The sequence below is a fragment of the Eulemur rufifrons genome, chromosome 12 (assembly GCF_041146395.1).
Source record: "Eulemur rufifrons isolate Redbay chromosome 12, OSU_ERuf_1, whole genome shotgun sequence".
NCBI lineage: Eukaryota > Metazoa > Chordata > Mammalia > Primates > Lemuridae > Eulemur > Eulemur rufifrons.
In genome coordinates this window covers 1385081-1408483 of record NC_090994.1, presented here as the reverse complement: position 1 = coordinate 1408483, position 23403 = coordinate 1385081, and the positions used below count along the sequence as shown (strand labels likewise).

Here is a 23403-nt window from a genome sequence, read left to right as displayed (position 1 = left end):
AGACATTGAAATTATTTTTATTACATAGTCATAATACAAGTCAGTTTTTCTGAATTTTAGAACAGGAGTGTATGTGGTGTTCCTGTGTTACATTGGAAACTATCTTAAAGCGTGTTGGCCCACCGTCAGCAGTTCTGCTTTTCTTGCCTCTGTTCTCTTGCTCCGTACTGTAATGCACTTGCCCAGAGCCCTCAAGTGTGAAGGTTTGATAATGAGGACACCGATGTAGTTTCAAAGGGTGACGGGAATTCGCCAGAAAGTTCATTCATATTGGAAAGTAACATTAGTAGGGAAAGAATCGAGGTTTGAATTAAGTGACCCAGTGCTCTCAGACTCATATTACTTTCGGGACTCATTTTGCTAGGTGGAATTTTCCTTGCAAAATGGTAGTGATAACATAACCTGCATTTTTCAGAATCAGTAGAATGACCCAGGGCACAGCATGCATTTTTGCAGTGCACAAATTGATCTGAATGCCTTCGTAAGCACAGAGCTGATTTGAAATACGCGGCTATGTCTATTTATAGTTGCTCTTTTACCAAATGCTACACAATTTTAAAATGATTTGTAAAATATATTTAAGTCATGTTAATGGCATATGGTTTCATTCGCATCATTTGCATACATTAAGATTAGAACACTTGAGGAATCTTCAAACAAATTACAAGTTGTTATATCTAATATTCTAGAAATATGGTTTCAAATCTGCATTGTCGTGGAAAAAACAACTAGCAATTTGGGAAATAGCCATCTATTTTTACAATTAATAAATGAGATTTTCAACTGCCTATGCATTTTATAATACACATATTACTTAAGATAAAGCTTCATTTAAACAAATAAGTAGTTATAGAAACTAATGAATTTCAGAGCCAGCAAACATTTACTGAGCATCCAACCTCTTTTAGACAGTTATGTTGTTTGATCCTCCTAACTACTTAGTAAGATATTATCTTTTGTAGAAACATTACCATTAAAGAAGGAAGAAGAATAAAATAACTTATAACAGTTTTAATAGCGTGAAAAAAAAATCCATGGCATCTAAAAATTGGAGTTCTGGGGCCAATGTCAGAAGTAAAGGCTAGACTGAACAAATTCTAGAACAGTGATGAGTATGACAGAAGGTGGGGATGGTTAGTCTGAAACTAAACGCAGCTGAATTATTACTTGTTCTTAGGCACAGCATCTATTATATTTCGAGTTTCAAGAGCCCTGAAGAAAGGAGTAATATTTTAATGTTTATCAAAAGGTGGGCATGAGCTAAAAATAATTTTAAAGCATTGATCAATATGAAGGCCTCTTTCAAAGTGAAAAATTGTTCACCCCAAGTACATATGTGCATTGGTAGGATGGTGGCCACTCCAAAGCAGGGAACTGTTAACTTGGCCTTCACCTGTCTCTGTGGGGTACAGTCAGCCTGCGTTCTCAGGTGTGCAGTCAGCAGCCAGACTCGAGGGTTAGTAGTGCAATGTGTTCTGAGAGACCCCTGTTAAAGGATGAGCCCCAGGTCCAAATATCTGCAGAACTCGAGTTGTGGTTGATCCTGGCCATATCAAGAAGGGGCAACTCATTGGCAGGGAGAAGAGGAGAATTGTGCAGATGACTGGATTTGAGGACACTGGAAATGAGATTAGAGCCACAGACTTCATAGTAACTTGAGCACACACTGAACTGACTTGGGCATGTTCCTGTTGTTCTGTGGGTGAACATTAGAGTTGTCACTCTGCCGGTATTACCGTTGCTGATTTGGTTGGTGTAGTTTGGGTAGATACCATTAATCTGTTAAATACCACTATTAAGTTTCTGGAGTGACAGAATTTCAGGATGCTGTACAATAACTGACTGGTTAACAAAACCAGACCCTTGTTACATACACGTTAAAAGTAACTTGATCAAAATCCAATAAGAAAGAGACAACCTTGTTCTTAATGTTATTTTGATGTTAACATATGTTGTTAACAGGCTCCTTGAAGACATTTTTATCTAATTCAAATGCCTTATATTGAAACACTTTCCCCCATCCATTTCCAAGATAAATAAATAGATAGCATATTTCTTTAATGGTGAAATGAACATATATTATTATAATTTATGTCTTCACTTTAACTTCATACTATATTGTCAGATTCCTTCCACAAGTAGAATTGTTTTAAAAATTCAGTGATGATGAATTGTACAGTAACTTAAGAATGATCATGCATAGTTACTTGGCCATATAAAGGATAACTAATACATGATAGTTCTTAGGTTACTGAAAAGTTTCTTCTCTGTAGAATGTCACTCCTTTCAGCCTGATAGAACCATTTCTTTAATTCACACTTGTGTATGTCTGTGTATACCGTTATTATAATAGTCATCGTGTGGTTTTACAGTGACTTGTTCATCATTGCCTCCTATTGCACAAAAAAAGGAAGGCAGGGTTTATATTTGCTTCATTTTATTGCCTTTAGTGTTTTATGCATAGGAAATCTAAACATTAATCTCAAATTACTTTTCAGCATTCAACATAAGTGTTATAATTTCATGTTAGAGACATTCTTCATCTTCCTTTCTCTCTTCTTTCCTTCTTTTCTTGTTCCTTTTTTCCTTCCTCCTTTTTGTCCACAAGTGCTTGGTGAGCGTCTGTCACCTGCCAAGAACTCTAATGGGCTTTAGGAACATAATGCTGAGTGAAAGCAGAACTCGTAAAATTTACAGCTAGTAGGAGAAAGAGATTAATTAACGATCAGATGAAGAAATGTAAAATTGCAAGGATGAATGCTATAAAGAATTACCCAGGCACTGTGACAGCATCAAAGCAAGTGTCCTTGTTCTGGTGTGGATTATAAGGGGAAACTTCACTGAGAAAATTAGTCTGGCCTGGACATATATAAAGTGATTAGAGAATAAGTAAAGTGTGGTGTATTGGAATGAAGGGGGAAGAGTGGAGGGAATGAGAGAGGGGGATGGATTGATGGAGATACTATTCCAGGAAAGAGAGGCATCCCTGCCCAAAGGCATCATATAAAGTGAACAACATGGTGAAGAGAACAGAGGAAAGGGCTGGTGGTCAGACAATAAACTAAGGGAAAGAAGGGTGGGAGATAGACCTAGAGGTCTAGACAATGGAATGGCATTGATAGGCTTTGTAAAACATAATAAATTTTTGTTCTTATCCTCTTGATGGTGGCTTGGAAAATAGAGGTAAGAGCCCAGTTAAGAAAGTTTGCAGTGGTAGCTGGTAACTTGTGCTAAAATGGTGCTAGTGATGATGTGTAGACCAGCTGGAAGTTATGAGCTATATTTCAAAGGCAACATTAGCAGGACCTGGAGATAAACTGAACAGGAGAGTTGAAGATAGGAATAAAGACATATGGCAGTAGCTTCAGAGGCTCCAAGAAGTGATTAGGGAGTGGACAGTGATGTCAAAAACAAGGACAGAGATAGCATTAAGGTGATGGTGCAGTTGAGGACAGACGGATACAAAAGCTTCTATTTCAGTGTTTGGCAGGGAATGAGAAACATGACTAATTTATCTTTATATGTATAGAAATGCTGTCATAAACAAGAGAGACAAGAACTCCTTCAGGAATCTTTAATCCCAAGTACCTCAAGATTATTCCTTGCCCAGGTCCACGTCTATGATCTTGATAATGCACAAAATATGTTTATTCATATGACAGAACACTTTATGCCAAGCTGGGTTGTGTAATCATCACTCAGCAATATGGGCGTTGTACCTTACTTATCTACTTTCTAGGATTGTTGTGAGGATAAAAGCAGATAATTTGCTTCAAATACTGGAAAGCTTTATGCAAAGAAAATGTGAGGAATTACTATTACCTATCAACTCCAGGCACCATCATAAAACAAATTATTCAGTTCAGGCTTAACATTTCTTTATTGGCTTTTCCAAATGGTCTGATCATTTAGAAATGTTGTGTTCAGGAGACAATTAGACACCTTACTACACTCCATAAATGCAATGATTAGAGTACCTCTGGCTTTCACTTAAAGAAAACAGAGTGCCTGAATGTCAATATAGACTTGTGGTTGACAAGTAGAATAAAACCCAAGGCGATACAGATGAATAGGGAAAGATATGCAAAAATGTGTACCAAACATAATCTTGAATTTTTACTTTGACAGCTAAATTTTGACATTGCTAGGAAGATTGCTGTCTTAGTATTTTCTGTGTCAGTCCTTTCTTCACTGTAACCACTGCCACTGCTCATGCCCCAATTTAGGAGTCCATTATCCCTAGGTTGAACTGTTGACCCACTCTCAGAACTGGTTCCCCTATTCCAGCCTTGATTCTCCATCAAGTCATGTTCTATATTATTATTGTATTATTCTTATTAAATTTTTCTACAGTCCTGAGGCTCAGTGAAGTTAAAGAAGTTAGTAATGATTAGTCAGCTCAGACATGGTAAAATTAAGATTTGGCCCAGTGTTTTTGAAATATTGAAGCAAATATTTCTCCACATTCATTTAATTCACTCAACATTTCTGAAGTCGATCACTCTTTTTAGGCTCCAACAATGTCCTTTCATAGATCATGAAGCTTCAGAGTAAAAGTTGGGGGTATAGCATGGTGCATCAACACTGGAAAAGGGAATTGTTCACCAGGACAGGTTAGGCTCTAAGGTTTAAGCCTAAAGAAAAGTAGGAACTCTATGAGTGGTATGTATTAGTCTGCTCAGGGTCCCATAGCAAACTACCCTAGACTGGCTGGCTTTAACAGCAGGAATTTCTCACAGTTCTGGAGGCTGGGAAGTCCCAGATCAAGGTACCAGCCAATTTAGTTCCCTGGTGAAAGCTCTCTTCTCAGTTTGCAAACAGCTGCTTCTCCCTGTATCTGCATGAGAAGAAGAGACGGGGGGGAAGAAAGATCTCTGATGTCTCTTAACGAGGACATGAACTCCATCATGAGAGTCCACCCTCATAACCTCATCTAACCACATCCCAAAGGCCCATCTCCAAATACCACCACATGGGGCAAGGGGAGTTTGGGCTTTAACCAATGAATTTTGGGGGGGGACACAATTCATTCTATTGCCTGCTGATGTCCTCTTCATGTAAGAATATTGGTTCTCAGAGGGGAACTCTAAAAGTGCATTGCACATCAGTTCCCACTGTCTCTCCTATTATCTGTCTCTCTGTGTCTCCCTGGCCTCTAGGACCAATCATCATTCTAAGTAAGCTAGAGAGTCTTGCATTTTCTTGAATGTATATTTACACCACTCTCTTCATGCTGTATATTAGGGTTTTTTAAACCAAATACAATTATTTCTGTCCTTGGTGTTCCTAATTGGCACACAAAGCTTTGAGTTCCAGGATGGTGAGTGGTGCATCTTTGTTCAATACTGTTATGGTCAAGTTGCTTCTCCTGCAGATTCCACGGAGCACACGCCATCCTCTCACTGCCTGTGAGATTTATACACACAGCTCTTTCTGCCAGGTGTTTGAGATGCTTCAATCCTGGCACCAGCCTGCCTGTTTCCACTCTGCTTTACCCTCCTTAGCACCTTCTTTCAGCCAGAAAGCAGGCCTGTCTCTGCTTCACACACGCCAGGCTCTGCGATCCTTCAGCTCAGAGCCTCTCGGTTCAATCCCTCTGGTGAACACATCATTTTATGGCCAGAGTTATGAGATCTGCCCATTAGCTCCATTTTTCCACATCATCTATTTTCCCAGGGGTCCTCTATTGTCAGATGGGCCAATTTTTGAATTTGGTTTATATAAAGAGAGTAATGCATACAAATGAGATAGTCTCCATTTATATTTTTAATAATAGCTTTATTGAAATATATTTCACATATCATAAAATTTTCCTATTTAAAGTATGAAATCCAATGGTTTTTAGTTTATTCAGAGTTGTGCATCCCCCCCATCATCAGTTTTAGAACATTTTCATCTATCCCCCCAAACCCTGTACCTGTTTAACAATTGTTTCCATTGCTCTAAGCCTCACCTCTGTTGCAGGCACCCCCTGGCAACCACACAACTACTTTGAGTCTCCATGAATTTGTCTATTCTGGACATTTCATGAAAATTGAATCATACAATCTGTGGTCTTTGGGGATTGACTTCTTTCACTCAGCATAATATTTTTAAGGTTTAATTGACTGGCTGTTTGTCATCCTTGGGGAAAATGTTGAGAAAGGGTTAGCAGAGTGAACATGAAGGGAGGTGTAAGATCCACATACCATGGTCCCTAGAGGAAAAATAGCCTGTGAGTTGTTGCGACAATTTTCCCCAGCACAAGGTAGAAAAAATTTCTAGCTGTTAAAAGGAAACTAAGAGCTGTTTTGTAGGGGCTTCTTCCAACAAGACATTTAGCAATATTCTCCTAAGGCTTTATATCATGTGGACAGTGATGTGAAGCTTGCCCCAACACTTCCGGGCCCTATGTTGAGGAGGAGGACAACCTCTTCATATGGCAGCTGGTCACCTGCAGACAGCATGCTAACAGCCTAAAGTGTCCACCTAGTAAGTTTACCTGCAGAACTCATTTTGCCCTGTAGTTTTCAGGGGTTTGCCTTTTATGCTTTGTGATAGTTTTAATGAACTTCTCATGAGAATTCCAAAGGAGCGCTCCTGCAAAAAAATTTTTAAATGAACCTTGTAATAGTTTTTACGTCCGTACCTGATCAATATTCTTTCTTTTTTCTTTTTATTTCTGTACAATTCTTTTTTCCCCGCTCATTACCCTTAGGGAGTTTTTCCAGTTTTCCACAGATGTGTGTGTGCATGTCGTCATGTGAGAACATGAGTTTGTGCCATGCCACCATGTATGTCAGTGTATGCTGAATAACACCATGCACGTATGTGCTGTCACCATGACTGTGTGCATATGCCATGTCACCATGTATGTGCTGTGTCACTGTGTATGTCAATGTATGCATATCCCATGTCACCATATATGAGTACATGTGTGATGTGCCACCATGTATGTCTGTGTGCTGTGTCATATATATGATTGTGTCTACTATATTACCAGGTGTGTGTCATGTCACCACGTATGTACCATGCCACCATGTGAGTGTGTTGCATCACCATGTATTTCAGATGTGTGTGTGCCACGTCACCATGTACATCAGCATGTGTTTGCCGTATCACCATATGAGTGTCATGTCACCATGTATGTCAGGTGTGCACGTGCCATGTCACCATGTATGTGTGTGTGCACATCCAGTCTTATTTCCTCTCTCCCCTTGACCCTAAACTTCAAGCACCTGACCATTTTGTTTAATCTTTGTGTTTACTCTTTTTGCATATGTTTTATTTATAGTAGAGAATCAGTGATATTCTTACATTTTTTGTTACTGGTTATTTTCCTTTAGCTGCATATTTCCTTATTTTAATAATTCTTTATTAAAGCTTTTTAATATAAAAATATATTTTGATGTAAATGTATTTATCTCCCTCTTCTCTCTATGATAAATTGGATTATTTTATTTATACTACATATATTTTCTGCCAATACTTCCAAGCCTGCTTCCAATTTGGGAATGCTGACAGACTCCCTTCCCTCACACTTACCTCCTGTTAACACCCAATTGCTCACAGCTTTTACCCTGGGCTGAGAGAGGAGGTCTTAGGGAGGTTTTTATTTTAGAGAGCACAAGAGATCAAAGCCTGCTGATAGGTATCCTGTTAAACAACATTTGGAAAATGTCATGTAATCTTCCCTGAGGGCTTCCCACTCCCTCTCTCCCTGCAGGTCCAGGAGACTTGGCACACGGAAGCCCCACGGTGGTCAGGGGGCTCCTTGCAAGGGGGAGATATGTTCCTATAGGGAAACTTCATCTCCTAACAGCCAAGACAGGGCTGCCCTTGATGTTGGCACAGCTGTGCTCTCGGTAGGCCGTCAGGACACACAGGATGTTCTGAGAAAGCATCGTGATGCCCACCTGTGTGGGGTGCTGCTCTGCACTGTGGGAAACTGACCCGGCCCACTGCCATTCTCGGCAACTAGTGGGGCGTTTCTATATCTTCGTTTTCAATGTAACTTGAAAAGAAGACGCATGGATGAAAGTCTTCAAATGTGATTTTTTTTCCATTAGTTCTTTCAAGCTGATAGCCCCCTGGAGAGGAAAAAATATATATGTATATATAACCAACCATACTTTGTGGCCTATGTTTCCTACAAAGTGAGATAAAATAGATCTATTAATTAAATTGTACCATGAAAACTGTTCCATTTTTAAACTTTTCAGTTTAATCTCTGTGCCGAGACACTACTGGGGGTGCAGTGTTTGAGCCTATTGAACGTGTCTGGGGAATTCAGGTGGAGAGGAGAAAGTGACCCCTGTTTGGAAGCTGGCCAGCCACACTTTGCCTCTATCACGGCTATTGTTCTAGAGCAGTGGCTTTGCTGTCATGCTTCCAGAATGATCACAGTAAACCTGTTTGCCAAATGTTCATTTTTCTCCTCATAAAAAGTTTCCAGTTGATTACACAGACAGACTCTGGACTATAAGGGGTGTGTGTGTCTGTTTGTAAATTAGACAAACAGCATCATTTGGGGTTAAACAGGAGTAGAAATTTGCCATATGAGTGTTTCCCCAGGGCCCGTTCAGTAACCTGCCCTAGTATTTGCAAAGAAAGTATTTAATGACTGTGATGGTAAAAGAATTGAATATTTCATCTTGAAGGGGAAGAAAAATAGATGACTGGAGTATTGTGCCTCCTAGGTATGTAAATCACGCCACAGGATTCTAAGAGTGCTGCTCACAAAGCTATTTTTTTTTAAGCCCAGGTTCAAAACAACAGTGTTCTGTTTCGCAATACTTAACACTGTGTTGAGAATTATTGTTGTGAAAAACAGTGACCAATGTGTGCAAGTGTAATGGAGCCTGTTCATACAGCTACAGTCAAGAGATGACACTGATGTCTTTGTCATATGACTCTGCTCAGTGAATATAGCTGCCCTTTTCACTAAAATGTCCTCGCCGAGGTACCACCCGACGTGCCAAATGCATTCCTACACTCTTCTAGAAGTGTACTCTTACTGAATACGTAAAATGAATCACTTTTTATGTTATAAATTTTTGTATACTTGCATTTCTCAATCACTTCATAGCCACCCAGTAAGTATCCTGAATCCTATCAACGCCTATCAGAGTTACATTTGGATATACTTTTATATTATAGCAGGTAACATTTGTATAACAGTCTGTTGAGACACATGTCACAGACAAACGCTTGTAACAAGGAAATGGTTATGTTTTATTTCCCATGTTAAGGGCATAGACCAAAATATAAGATGAAGTACTCCTGAAGTTCGCACTCTTAATAGTAACAGATTCAGGTGCAGGTATTCAAAATACCATCCAGTTATTGGTGCACGGGACATGGTTTCTTCTCTACTGTCCCAAACACGTGTTTTTCTCACCCATGCCTTCACTCATTTGGAGAATGTGTGTTTAGTTACTAGCCACAATCTCAACAGGGTCATAATATAGGACCAGGTCTGCCAGTCACTAGGGCCAGAGCCGTCAGCATCACAACAGGCAAATAAGGGCTTAGATAGTGATGAAGGCTCACGTCCATCACCCTTGTAAACTAGCTCACACACACAACATGGAAGAAAACAACAGGGATATAGTGAGAGGGGGGGTTTAGTTTGAGCAAAGTAACCTGAGTATAGAAGGTAAAAAAACAAATAAGTTTTTAACTCTATCCTTATGAGAAAATTTGTTCCTTGTTATAAGATTCCCTGGTTACAGAGAGCTTCACCTAGTAGGATTCCAAAAAGACAAGTTTGTCTATACTGGGGAAGCACTTCAGAAATATTAATGCATCTTCTGCTAAGTGGCTGCAATGCCTACAATACCTACAAAGCCTGAAACACATGACTTTCAAGGATGAATGAGTATCTGACATTGGGCCTCTGTCTCTTCCAGCACTTCTAGAAGCTTCAGGAGCCTGATGAGTTTTTGTGGTTTGGCATCTTAATACACCGTTCTTCTTGGATGTCCTTCCAAATATTTCTATTTAAATCATTCTCCCTCTGGAAAAATATCACAATGCCCCACCTCCAACCCTAAGAATGTGAATAAAAACTATACAAAGATGGTTTAAAAAAGAAACAACAGAAATTTTCAAGTTCAAAAAGTCAACAGTTTCATATCCTAAAATTTTAACAGCTTTTGTTCAAAATAAAAAAAAGTTTCTGAAAAAATAAAAACGTATTGTCTACCCTAATGCTTTCAGAGTACTTCTCTGGAGAATATAGGGGAAAAAAATTGCTGAAAAACCTCACTGATGTTTCTCAGTTTGGAAGAAGTGTGTAGACAGCCTAGGAAGGTGATGTGTGGCATATTTCTCCACATCCTCAGTGTAAATAGATTGCTCTCTAGAAACTGGAAAAAAAAAATTGCAGGTATTTTCTCAAATGAAGGTAGATAATATACAAAAGTACAAAAAAATGATACATGTGAATTGGAGGATTAAATGCAAATTTGAGGCACCGTCTCAGGTAGAGCTAACTTCTTACAGTGATTTTTAAGAAATAAACCTAAAAGGTAATAGAGGTAAAAATCCACAATAACGAATATGCCTAACCCCACTCCCTGCCCCACTAAGGAAGCTAAAAGCAAGAAAGACAGCGGAGAGGAATGGGGTTTTCACACGTTGGTCCTCAAACCGGGGAATAAGGAAGAAAACACACCACACTGTATATGGATTTTCTAAAAAGTTGAAATAAAGCCTTACACACTCACACCCTTAGAAATTAAAGGCCATTTGAATTCTGTGAAATATAAGATGAAAGATGAGATTTCAAAGAAAATGATGAATGAGATTAAAAGGAAGTTTGGAGATCCAAGGCAATACATTAGAGATAAGGCTAACACCATTTCAGAAATAATAAATAAAAGAATAAAATAAAGCTTTAGAGATGTGAGGGGGAAAATCAAGAATGTAATGGAAAAGTCAGAGACAACCACATTTAGAAGGAGGGTAATAGGCACAGGAAAATTGCCATGGGGAACGTTGAACGCATCTTCACTGAGGGATTGAAGAGAACCCTGGAAGCGTAGCTCTCCCCAAAGGGAGGGGGGTCAGAAGGAACTGGGAACTGGTTTTTGTTTTTAAGTTAATGGAAAGGACAAATCAAAAACAAGTAAGCGAGTGCTGTGTGTGGCAGTAGGTAGGGAGGAAGGTGCACGGCTGCCCAAGAACCCCTGCAAGTGTGGGTGCTGTGATCATCTAAGGAAGAAAAATTACAAAAATAGAAAAGCTTGCAACCTTTGCTTAGATTATGGCTTGTGTCTTGGGCTTTTCTATCGAGTACCCCATGAAGGAGGCCTGAAGCCCTAGCAACAGTTCCTAGATTGAAGTCCATGCCAGCCCCGTTGGTCAAACCACTCATATCTCCATGAGGTTGAGAAGAAGAAACTATCTGCTAAAAGCTGTGCTCTCAAGGTAGAATAAGATTAGGTCAAACGAATTCATTTTAATGATAGATAGCAAGAGATGAGGCATTGTCATGTAGAATCAGTACAGCTTAAGAATCAAATCAAGAAATTTTATGGTCTTGAATGATTACAATGGCAGATAAAAATTATTTTAAAAATGCATATGATAACAAGGGCAGGATGTCCACTCCAACCACTGCTATTCAAAACTTTACTGGTGCTTTTAACTAGAGCCATTAAGGAAGGAAGAAGATATAAATAAAAGGCATCCAAATTGGAAAAATAAGATTATTTTTATTCACAGGTGATTTGAATGTCTATACAAAAAAAACTAAGGAATATGCTAAAAGACTACTCAAAGTTTAACAGTGTTGTGAGATATAAGTTCAATACGTTAAAATATCAGTTGAATTTATTACCATTGATTGGAAATTGGAATTTTTTTAAATCCATATGCAATAAGCATCTTGTAACATGAAATACTTAGGGATAAATCCAAGGAAATACATGAAAAACATGAAATGGGAAACTATAAAACACTAATGAGAAAAGTCAAAGAAGACCTAATTAAATGGAGGTTATCTTGTGTTCATGGATTGGAATACTTTATATTGTTATCAGTTTTCCCCAAATCCATCTACAGATTCAACACAATACAAATCAAAATGCCAGCAGACATTTTTGGAGAGATGAACAAACTCACTCTGAAATTTATATGGAAAAACAGAATCTAGAAGGGCCAAAATAGTTTTGAGAAACAAGCTGCTAGTTGGAGCCATAATACTACCTGACTTCAAGATTTCCTCTAATTCTACAGTAATCAGGAGTGTTGTGTTGGCAAGAGGATAAATTTAATGTAGAACCAAATAGAGTCCCTAAATAGAACCACATAAATATAGTCAACTGATGTTTGCGAAAGATGGCAAGGTAATGCAACAGATAAAGAATGATTTTACCAAATGATGCTGGAATAAGTGGATTTCTATATGTAGAATTTTAAAAAATCGACCTTTGTGCTTAACAAAGTTTGAATGATTTAATCCATTTGAGATGTGTAAAATGAAACAAGATTTTTCCCCACAATAAAGATGCTATAATCGCCATGGCTGCTAAGTATAGGACTATTTGATTATATCCATATAACATTAGCATTTACACTGTTACATAAAATTTTATTTTCTTTTTTTTTGTGTGTAGCTCACAACTTGTAATAATCACATGTTAATCAAATATGGCAATTTGAGGAATGCTTGAAAACCATTTATTAGTGGTAACACAGAAATATTTTAGTGTTTCTTATATGGCTACCGGGTAATGCAAAGATAAAATCTACTCCCAGAGTCACCTTGAGATGATTGATGAGAATATCTCTCTTCCCAACCTAGGTTGTGTATGTGCCTAGGTTTGAGAAATTTTAACAGAATCTGATGAAATCCTACAGATGATCTACTCACAGAATCCACAGTGGTGATTTCTTTAGGTGGTAGCTCATTCGGGGCATTTTGCCACAATGTATCACTGGAGTCACTTTCCCAATCCCTGGGGATTATCTGAACAAGTTTTCCCAATTCTACATCCACGGAGCCATTGCTAGAGGATATTGGATTCTAAGAAGAATCCCAGGATGTTTTTCCTGATCCAAGCAAGACATTTGTGAGAATCTGAAGCCCTGATGTTGGGATCCTGGAATTCACTCTGCCTGGGGCCCCAGGCACATTGCTGCAGCTCTTAGCATCCTCCCAAGACTCCCTAAGAGACATGAAACATACCTGTAGATTCTAGATATTTTTGCTCTATCCCTTGCCCCTTTAAAGTCATGGCCTTTGTCCAGAGGATCCTTTCTGTTATCACGTATACATAAGTAATGAAAAGTGAGAAATGAAAATAGGGCTGGAATGGACGGGGACCAGCATCTCCTAAGTTGACTCGAAGGGTCTCGGGTGGAAACAAACGTAGCTACATTCTCCACATATTCAAAAGCCCCTGGAGTGTGCTGAGGGGTTGAGTTACTTCCCTGGACTCAGCCGTTTTAGTCAGTTTTGTGCTGAAATGGAGATATTCTAGGGGGAAAAGAAAAGTCTTCTCCATGTGAAAGGGGAAAGCATGTTGAAAAAAAAAATTCCTCAAGAGTAACTTCTTTGGCTTTTTTTCCCCCCATTTCTGTCTTGTTTTATTTTTAGCCAACTCATTTTGGAGTAAACACGGTCACCCATGTCTCCACACCATGACAAGTGTCCTGCTACAGTGGTTGATAATGTAAAAAGTTGTTTGTTCCCTGAGCTTGAATCTGCAGCAGAAAAGAGATGTCACCACCATCAATGGGAGTGATGAAAGTGGTGTACGTGACAAAAAATCGCATAAAATTTGAAAGTCAGTGTAGAAACGTCCCTGAAAATAGACCACAAAAGGAAGTGACTGCTGAAAGGGATTTTATATTTCTGAAGAACATGATGTGAGAACTAGAAGCAGTCAAGACTGACATTGTTGGGCACATGAATAACATCTTTACATTAGCATTCACCACGGAGACCAGTGCAAGTGCATGAAAAACACAGATGGGCTTTTCACCATCAGAAAGCACCAGTCTGCAGAAACAAAGTGCTTCACTGGAGAAAATAAAAAGAAATTAGTGTTATTAAAAGAAAAGTGTGTCAAAGTGGTCTTTTTGTAAAACCTAATCCTTTCTCCTCAGCAATTTCAGGAACAATGTGTGTTCCTATAAATTGCCCTCTGTGTCTTTGCTCATTTCCTCTTAGTAATTCAGTACTCGGTTATTTTTAGAAACCCCTCATTTGTCTACAGAGTAAGAATGTTTATTCAATTTGCTATTAATTATAAAAAATCATTGCAGCATAACTGAAAACATGTCAAGTTATTCGACACTGTTTATGGATTTATTTGGGGGTTTTCATTTCCTCTGAAATGTATACATTGCATCGCAATCAATTAGAAAAGTCAAAGTTTAATTTGTGTGTGTGGTGTTTCTCCACTCCCAAATTCCTCTCTTGATATAAAGTCCGAACACATTTATACAACTGACCTGTGCATATCAATGGCATATTAATTCATGGAATGTGAACTTTTCTAACAGAGCAGAATTATGTTGATTATATGAAAATAACCCTGTAGTTAGTATATCTATGTAGAAATTCGGTTGATTAATATAATATTGGAAGGCAGTAATTTATAGATATTCTTGTTATCAACACTATGATCCTTTATTGTCATGCTAACATTGAATTTCAACAAACTGTAGTAACTGGTATTACTATTATCCCCATTCTCTAACAATTTTTTGGATATAGGATTATCAAGTTTAATGGTTTTGTCTTAGTCTATAATTTTTAATTATAATTCTTATTTTGAGATATTTTTAGATTCCAATGCAGTTGTAAAAAAACAATATAAAGAGATCTCCTGTATCCTTTATTAAATTTCTCCCAATGGTAACATATACAAAGCCACAGTACCAATATCACAGCCAGGGTATTGAGATCAGTACAGTCGAGACAAGGAAGTTTCTATCACCACAAAGATTGTGCTGCCCGTGAACAGCCACATGCATCTCTCTCCTGATCCCACCTTGTCCTAACCCATGGCTACTACTAATCTGTTCTGCATTCTGTGACTCAGTTACTTCGATAATCTGATGTAAATTGAGTCATACGGTATGCAACTTTTGGGTATTGGCTTTTTCCACTCAGCCTAGTTCTCTGGAGAGTCATCCAGGTTATAGAATATATCAGTCAGTAGTCTGTTTTCTTTTCTTTTTTTTTTTTTTAATTGCTGAGTCATTACATGTCATGGATATAACATGATTTATTTGGGCATCCACTCATTAAAGAACATCTGGGTTGTTTCCGTTTTTGTCTATTCCAAATAACACTGCTATAAACATTCATGTGCAGGTTTTGGTGTGAACGTGCTTTCAGATTTCTAGGATAAATTCACAGTAGTGCAATTAGAAGGTCGTATGGTAGTTGCAGGTTTAGTTTGTTAAATAAACGGCAAACTTTTTTCATAATGGTTGTGCCATTTTACATTTGCACCAGCAATGTATGGATGATGCGTTTTCTCAGTACTCTGGTAAGATTTTTATGTTATCACTTAAAAAAAAAAAGTTAGCCATTATTATAGGTGTAAAATGTCAGCTCATTGTGGTTTTAATTTGCATTTCCCTGATGGTTAATGATGATGAACACTTTTTACTATTCCCATTTGCCATCTGCCTGTCTTTATCAGTGAAATGTCTCTTCGGGGTTTTTTTTTTTTTTTTTTTTTTTTTGGTCCATGTTATAATTGGACTTTTCTTTTTTATGGTTGAGTTTTGAGAGTTCTTTATTTACTTCAGATGCTAGTCTTTTGTCAGATATGTGATTTGAAAGTGGAGTACTGAAGTATCCAACTTATTGTATAATTGACTCTCCTTTAATTGTGTCAGTGCTTGCTTCATATTTTGGGACTCTTGTTTGGTGCATTTATGTTTATAATTGCCATCTCTTCTTGATAAATTTATGCTTTTCTCAATATCTAATGTCCATTTATGTCTCATAAAAAATTTTTGACTTAGTCTCTTTTGTCTAATGGTGGCATAACCCTGGTTCCTTTTGGTTATGATTTGCATAAAATGTATTTTTCAATCCTTTGGTTTCAACCTTTTTCTGTCTTTGGATCCAAAGTGAGTCTCTTATAGGCAGGTAAACAGCAAATAGCTGGGTCATGTTTATTATTTTTAAATCCATTTTGTCAATCTCTATTTTTTAAGGGGAAAGTTTAATCTAGTTACACTAAAAGTAATTACTAAAAAGAAAATATTTAGTTTTTACATTTTTCTATAAATCTTACATCTTTTTTACTTATTTATCCTACTGCCTTGTTTTGTGTTTAATTGATTTTTTATGATGTACAATTTTGATTTCCTTCTCATTTCCTTTTGTGGGTTGTTTTCAGTTAATGTCTTAGTGGTGACCCTGGCCATTAGAATTAACATCCTAAAATTATAACAATCTAAGTTGAATCAACACCACCTTAGCTTCAATATCATATAAAAATTCTGCTCTAATACAGTTTTATACACTCCCGCCCTTGTTGATATGGTCACAAATTATATCCTCATAAATTTTATCTTTAAGTTTGTAATACTTTTGTAATTATTGTTTTAAGCATTTATCTTTTTTAACCTTTATTTTTATTTATTTTTATTTATTTTTAATTATAGTTGTATACATTTAAAGGGTGCATGTGATAGAGACATACAATGTGAATTAATCAAATCAGGGTATTTTGGTCATCCATTACTTCAGGCATTTATCATTTCCTTGTGTTAGGAACATTCCAATTCCACTATTGTTATTTTAAAGTGTACCCTAACCGATTGTTGATTACAATCACTTTGTTATTAAGATCATGTAGAAAAAATGCATTAGAAACCAAAATTACAATAATAGTGACTTTTATATTTATCTATGTAAATTACCTTTATTGGAGTTCTTTATTTCTTTGTATGAATTTGAGTTACATTATCATATCCTTTCATTTTATTCTGAAGACCTACCATTAGTATTTATTGGATCATTTCAGCTTTAGTTTATTTGTGAATGTCTTAATTTCTACATTTTTGAGACATAATTTTGTAGAATATAGAATACTTGGTTTGGTTGACATAATTTTGAGTAGTTGTTTTTTGTTGCAGCACTTTAAAAATATACTCCCACTTCTGGCTTCTCTGGTTTCCAATAACAAATTTGCTGTTAATCTTACTGATGATCACTTGTATATAGTAAGTCATTTCTTTCTTGCTGCTTTCAAAATTTACTCTTTGTCTTTCAATAATTTGACTATAATTTGCTCCAGTGTATCTCTTTGAATTTATCCTTAAGGCACACAGATGAGCAATTTGAATGTGTAGAATTATTTCCATTAGCAAATTTTGGAAGTTCCCAGTCATTATTTCCTCAAATATTCCTTCTGCTAGTTTCTTTTTCTCTTCTCCTTTTGGAATTTTTACTATGCATGTGTTATGTTTGATGGTGTCCCACAGGTCTCTTAAGCTCTGTTTAATATTTTTTATTTCTGTTTCTCACATTGTATACTTTCAATTTGCCTACATTCAAGTTTGCTGACTTTTTTCTTCTGCCTGCTTTAATCTGTTATTGAAACACTCTAGTGAGTTTTTAACTTTCATTGTAATTTTCAGCTTCAGAATTTGTTTGGTTTCTTTTTGTAATATCTATATTTTCTGCTTGTTCAGACATCATTCTCGTGGTTTCCTTTATGTTCCTTTGGACATATTTAAAACAATTGGTTTAACTATTATTCTACTTATTCTACTAAGTCCAATGCCTGTGCTTTCTTAAGGATAGTTTCTATTGATTTCTTCTGTCAATGGGTCATATTTTCTTTTTTCTTTAAATGCTTTGAAAATTTTTGAAAACTGGATTTGTTTAATATTGTAATTTGGTAACTGTGAAAATTAGTTTGCTTTCCACTCTTAAGAAATTGTTTTGTTGCTATAGCTATTGATTTAATTACATTTTCAAAATATTTTTATAAAGTCTGAATTATTTTTCATGCATGTTCTCTGAAGTTGTTACAATCACTTTGTTATTAAGATCATGTAGAAAAAATGCATTAGAAACCAAAATTACAATAATAGTGACTTTTATGTTTATCTAAATCACCTTTATTTGGAGTTCTTTATTTCTTTGTATGGATTTGAGTTACATTATAATATTCTTTCATTTTATTCTGAAGACCTACCATTAGTATTTATTGGATCATTTCAGCTTTAGTTTATTTGTGAATGTCTTAATTTCTACATTTTTGAGGCATAATTTTGTTGTGTTTAATCAGTGCTTGGACAGATTTCCTTGAATGCCAAAATCCAGAAAGAGAGAGAGAGAGAGAGAGAGGGAAGGGAGAAAGAGAAAGAAACTGGGGGGGGGGGGGCGCCTCTCCCAGTCTGCAGATTGTTTGGTTCTTGGTGCTTTTTGTACTGGGCACTCCTTGAAGGTTTCACTACACTGTTTACCACTCTGCCTTAGTTTTCACTTGTCGTTTGCGCTGACCCTAGTGCTCAACCAGATGTGAAACTTTAGGGGCTACTCAGGTCTTTTCTGCGAGTGGGTCCTGCCCTGGGCATGTGTGACTTTCGAAAGTTCCCATCATCCAGGAATGCCTTTGGGATGACCTTATATTCCTAAGAAACTCTCTCCCCAGCCTTTCCTTTGCAGCCTTTAGCATTCTGTTTTTTGTGTTTTTTAAGGAATGTCCACCTTTTCTGCCTTGAAGAGTCCTGAATTAGGTGAAGCAAAGACAAGAGTTTTTGTAAGTCCTCCAGGCGGCCCCCAGAGAGATAAGGACAAACAAAATGATTTATTCAACGCATTCAATAATTATGTGCTACCTTAGTATACTTTGAAGCTATAGTTATTCAGCACCTTTGGTGGTTTGTTCTATAGTCAATTCAACTAATTTTCTATTCACAACAGTCATATTTGCAAGTTGAATGTGGCAACAAATTTGAACAAACCCAAAGTTTTCAGAATACTTGTGAGATGTATTGTTAATGAAATGGTCAGTAAATGTTCTTATCCGTTAAGTTCTTTTTGAACTTTAAAGTCTCCCCACTTCACTCAGATCGTGGTAACTTTGTACAACCACGCCTGATCTGACCTTCTCCACCACCAAAGTTACCCCTGAGACCTCATGTCCTGCTAGCCCTCCTCACTGCGCCCATCACCTCCCTGATGCCCACTGCAAGGCTTACTTCTACCCTAAGGGTTCTTCATTGCCGAATCCCCTGCCCAGACTATCTTTCTGAATGTCCTTGGTGCTCCCCTCACTTCTCCAATCTTTGCTTCAGCTCAGCTCTCGTTCCCAGCTCTTTTACACTTTACCCCATGACACAGGCATTCTCTTTTCTTCTCACTATGTTGTACGTTTCCTTTTCTCGCATAACACTTCTCATCTCCCAACAGAGGACATAATTTGCATGTTTATTAGGTTTATTGTTTGTTGTCCAACTCTCTGCCCTGAAATGGAGGTCCAAAGGACACGGACCTTTGTCTTCCCTGAGCCCTGCACAGTGGCAACACAGTTTATCGTCAATAAATATTTGATCAATGCTGAAATACACTTTTTCCTTCTCATTCTCAATAAATGAATTAGCCGAATTCTAATCCATATTTTGTTGCTGAGTGTCTGTAAGGAATTGATTTTCATACTGTATCAATGTACATTTTATTATACATCTGAGTAACTGTTACAATTTTCTTATTAAGATAATTTTTCTATTTAATACCGCTTTGTGCTTAGGTTTTGTATTATCTACGGCTTTCAGCTGAATTGTTAAAGTGATTACATGTCATATTTTCCTACAGCAAATTCCATAAAGTTGCTTACATAGAATTTTTCTGGCAAAGCCTTAATTTAAGTAATTTGAATGTTTATTCTTAAAATTTTAGTGGAAGTAAATATTACAATTTTAAATCTTCTTTTAAATTCCTATCACCATAGATTTATTTCGCTTCCATTAAAAAAAAACAAAAAAGCCAGAATTCTTGTCTATAGCTCCGAGTTTCCATTATAGAGTGATGACAATTCCTACTGTCAAACGTGTACTTCCTACCTCTTTGTTTTCCCCTGACTTCTGGAGGCTGCTTTCAAAGCTTCAGAAGGTGGTGTGGGGACAGGTGGCTGTGTGGGAACGGGGAGAAGCCAGGATATCAACACGGCAGTGATCCTGGGGGGCTTCTCTTCCCTTACAGTTACACAGAAAAGATTTGTGGGTGGAACGAAAGACAATTCATGAAAAACGTAATTGTCAACATTTAAGGACAGACATTTTAATAAAGTCAAAAGAATCAAAACTGCCTTAGTATGACAAAGTCCTTAGAATTAATAACAGAAATGATTCAGTGTCTCCTCTGATGGACACACTTGATAAAGACACTCTTTGGAGGTAGGTCTGCATCGAGTGCTTGCTTGGCTTTATTTTCAGACGATCATTAGGTATTTGTTGTTCTTGGAACACAGTGTCGGTTTGGCCAATCAAAGACGATTATTTTCCGAAGTTATCTGCTTGTGTATACAGATGGGGCTCCTTTACCTACGTTAACCTTAGTAACTTCCTCCTTACCTAAGTTCCAAACACACTGAACGATAAGGCACAGATATGAGGCTACCTCTAACAAACACGAGACAAACCTTATTACAGACTAAGCTAATGTCAAACACCGTAGCTGGTATCTACAGGCATGTGGATGTCCTCATATGAAAGTTTTAAATTAGACCAACATCCTTCTCTCCCTTCCCCAATAAACTCCACCCTGCCCTTAGACAAGCACAGAACTATGCTTACTGCCTGGAGGTGCTTCACACCCAGAGGAGAGAAAGGGAGGATCCACCTCCAAAGGTCTCCTTTCCCCTCCCAGACTCACCAAGCAAGTAATTTACTCTCCTTGCCTTGGAATGGAGTTGCATGAGAAGGGTGGAGAGAGACCAGGGGGTTACACTGGAGTCACCACCGCATAGGGGCAAAACATCTCAGAACCATTTGTGTCCTCCCCGTGTGAGTCCACAGTCCTTTGAGATTTGTCTGAACTAAACTCCTGAGAAAGATACAAGGAATGTTGAGACTCCTAGGTTCAGACTAGCCAGAGGAGGAGCTCAAAGATGAGACAACAGATAGGCAACAGACAAATAGAAAATGCACCAAGTACATGTAGTGTAAGATTGGCCCGGTTGGCACAGGAAAAGAAAAAAAAAGTTACCAAGACATATTTATGGGGCATATAGAATTTATTTTTTTAACTTGGACGACTGTAGTCAATTCATGTTGACAACCAACCTTAAACTTGAACGTAAGTACCCTAATCATGAGAAAATGGAACTGGCCCAATCCTAAAATATTCTCCGTGATATTATACATTGGTGAAAGGTGGCTACTGAGATATTTTGCATGAATGGTGTTATGCAAAATAATGTAGTCTTCAAGATCCTGAAAGCTGACACTTGATAAAGATCAGTTATTTGCAAATGCCTCCATTCACATTCAAAACGATATTTAGTGTGCTTTGGAGTTCCAAGGAAATGTGTTTGAATATAGATTTTCCTCCGATGTTTCCTTTTTGCCATTTGTGTGACGATTATTTTCAGCCCAGGGCAACTTAACTTACCCGAGTATCACACTGAGATCGGGAACCCCTGCAGTCGACTGCTGGCACTGAGCTGTTATCTGGGAATATTTTAATGCCTATCATAAATCACAAAGAAAACTTTCTATTTTGAAACAAGTAGAAACGATGGTGAGCATGGATTTCTAAAATCTGTTTTACGAGGTCTGATGCCTGTAAGTCTTCGCTTCATTTTAAAACTCAGATTTTAGCCTAGAGAGGAAAATCACGTGATGTGCATCCATATGGTGACAGAGAAACTACTATTGTGAATTAACCCACAACACCAGAATTTTCAATAACAGGAAAAAGGAACTCCACTTCACATGTTTATACCACAGCAGAAATGAATGGCCATCAATCTACTTAACAGTCTACTTAAAGAGAGACTTTTAATTTACTTGGGCTTAGTGACTGTCATCTTCATTCAGTTACTTGGTAGTCTGTGGATCAAACCATCCCTTTATATGAACAAAGTTTTGCAGATGAAAAGTCATTTACTTTAATATCTAACAATAGTCTCTTGTTATTACCAGTTAGGTCACTAATCACCAAAGAGTCTACTTTGGGACATTTTAAACAGGTTGAGTTTGTGGCCAGGAAACAGACAAGGAGCTCTGTCTCTTGTAAACAAGTCCTCTAGACCTACCGCTGCACTTGGCATTGCCCTGCTAAATAAATCTGGGGCGAATCTGCCTTGGCCAACTAGGCATCTTCCTTCTCTGCTTCTCTTGCCTTGCTTGTCCCTTTTAACGGCACTTCCCACTTCCTCCAAAGCAGAAAGAAAGGAACAAAAAGTCAGAAGAGAAGTCTCATGTTTGTTTCAGAAGACCTTCGCTGATGTTAATAAACGAGACTACCAAGGATTGTCCAATGTCTTTTCTCGATTATTCCTGGTCTCCGAACATAAATGAGACTTGGATTTATTGCCTTATATCATTTTCCCCAATCCCCTCCTTAGATTTATGCGGCTCTTTGGAAGATTCCTATTAATGCCATCTCTTAATTCTGTATAATTGGGAATAGAATTTATCGCTTCTTCCCTTGTCTCTCCTAATCTCCTTTATTATTAATTTAATTGAAAAAATGATGTCAGAGAATTGACAATTCAAGTTCTTCCCGATTCAACCATGGCTCATTTATATCTCAGAGGAAACTTGAGACTTAGAGATTTTTTTAATTGAGTCTCTTTTCCTTATACTTCAGGGAGCCAGACCCAGAGAGTTGAGTTAAATTCCACACTATCAGGTCTCTAAATAGTACAGCACATGAAAAATAACCTAATGTCCCTAACTTGCAGTCCAGGGTACTTGATAAAATAGAATTCCTTTAATTTCAATGAGGTCTCTATTTTGTTCAGTAAATCAAATTAAGTGACCCCCTCCCATAAACATACACCTTGCCTATTAAATGGTACAAAGGGGTAGTAGGCATGTGTGTTTAATTATAAAAGAGATGCATTAATTTAAGTGCCACCTTGAAATAATAACAGAAGGTTGTCATCCACTTGGCAGACATTAGGGTAGTGAGAATTTTCACAGAAGATATGTAAGAATCTTAGGAGGAGGTTAACCATGTGGACTTCGTTTTGAAGCTGGGTATTGAGAAGCAGATAGCAAGTACTTTAGTCCTTACTTATGAGTATGACTCCGAGTAAAGACACCCCTAAGTTTTAATTTGTCTCTCTGACCTATTTGTATTTGTTCAGCAACCCCGACCAAATTACAATAACCAAGCTACAGGAGAAAAACTAGAACTGATGATTGCTCCGAGACATAGCACAGCAGTTGAGGCAGCCGTTGTCCAAGAGCTGAGCTATTTGA

The 23403-nt window shown here is 37.5% G+C and overlaps 1 protein-coding gene across 1 annotated transcript in view; it reads left to right on the top strand.

Moving 5' to 3' along the window:
• CSMD1 (CUB and Sushi multiple domains 1) overlaps positions 1–23403 on the top strand; it is a 1254382-nt gene that overhangs the window by 214851 nt on the left and 1016128 nt on the right. The window lies entirely within an intron of this gene.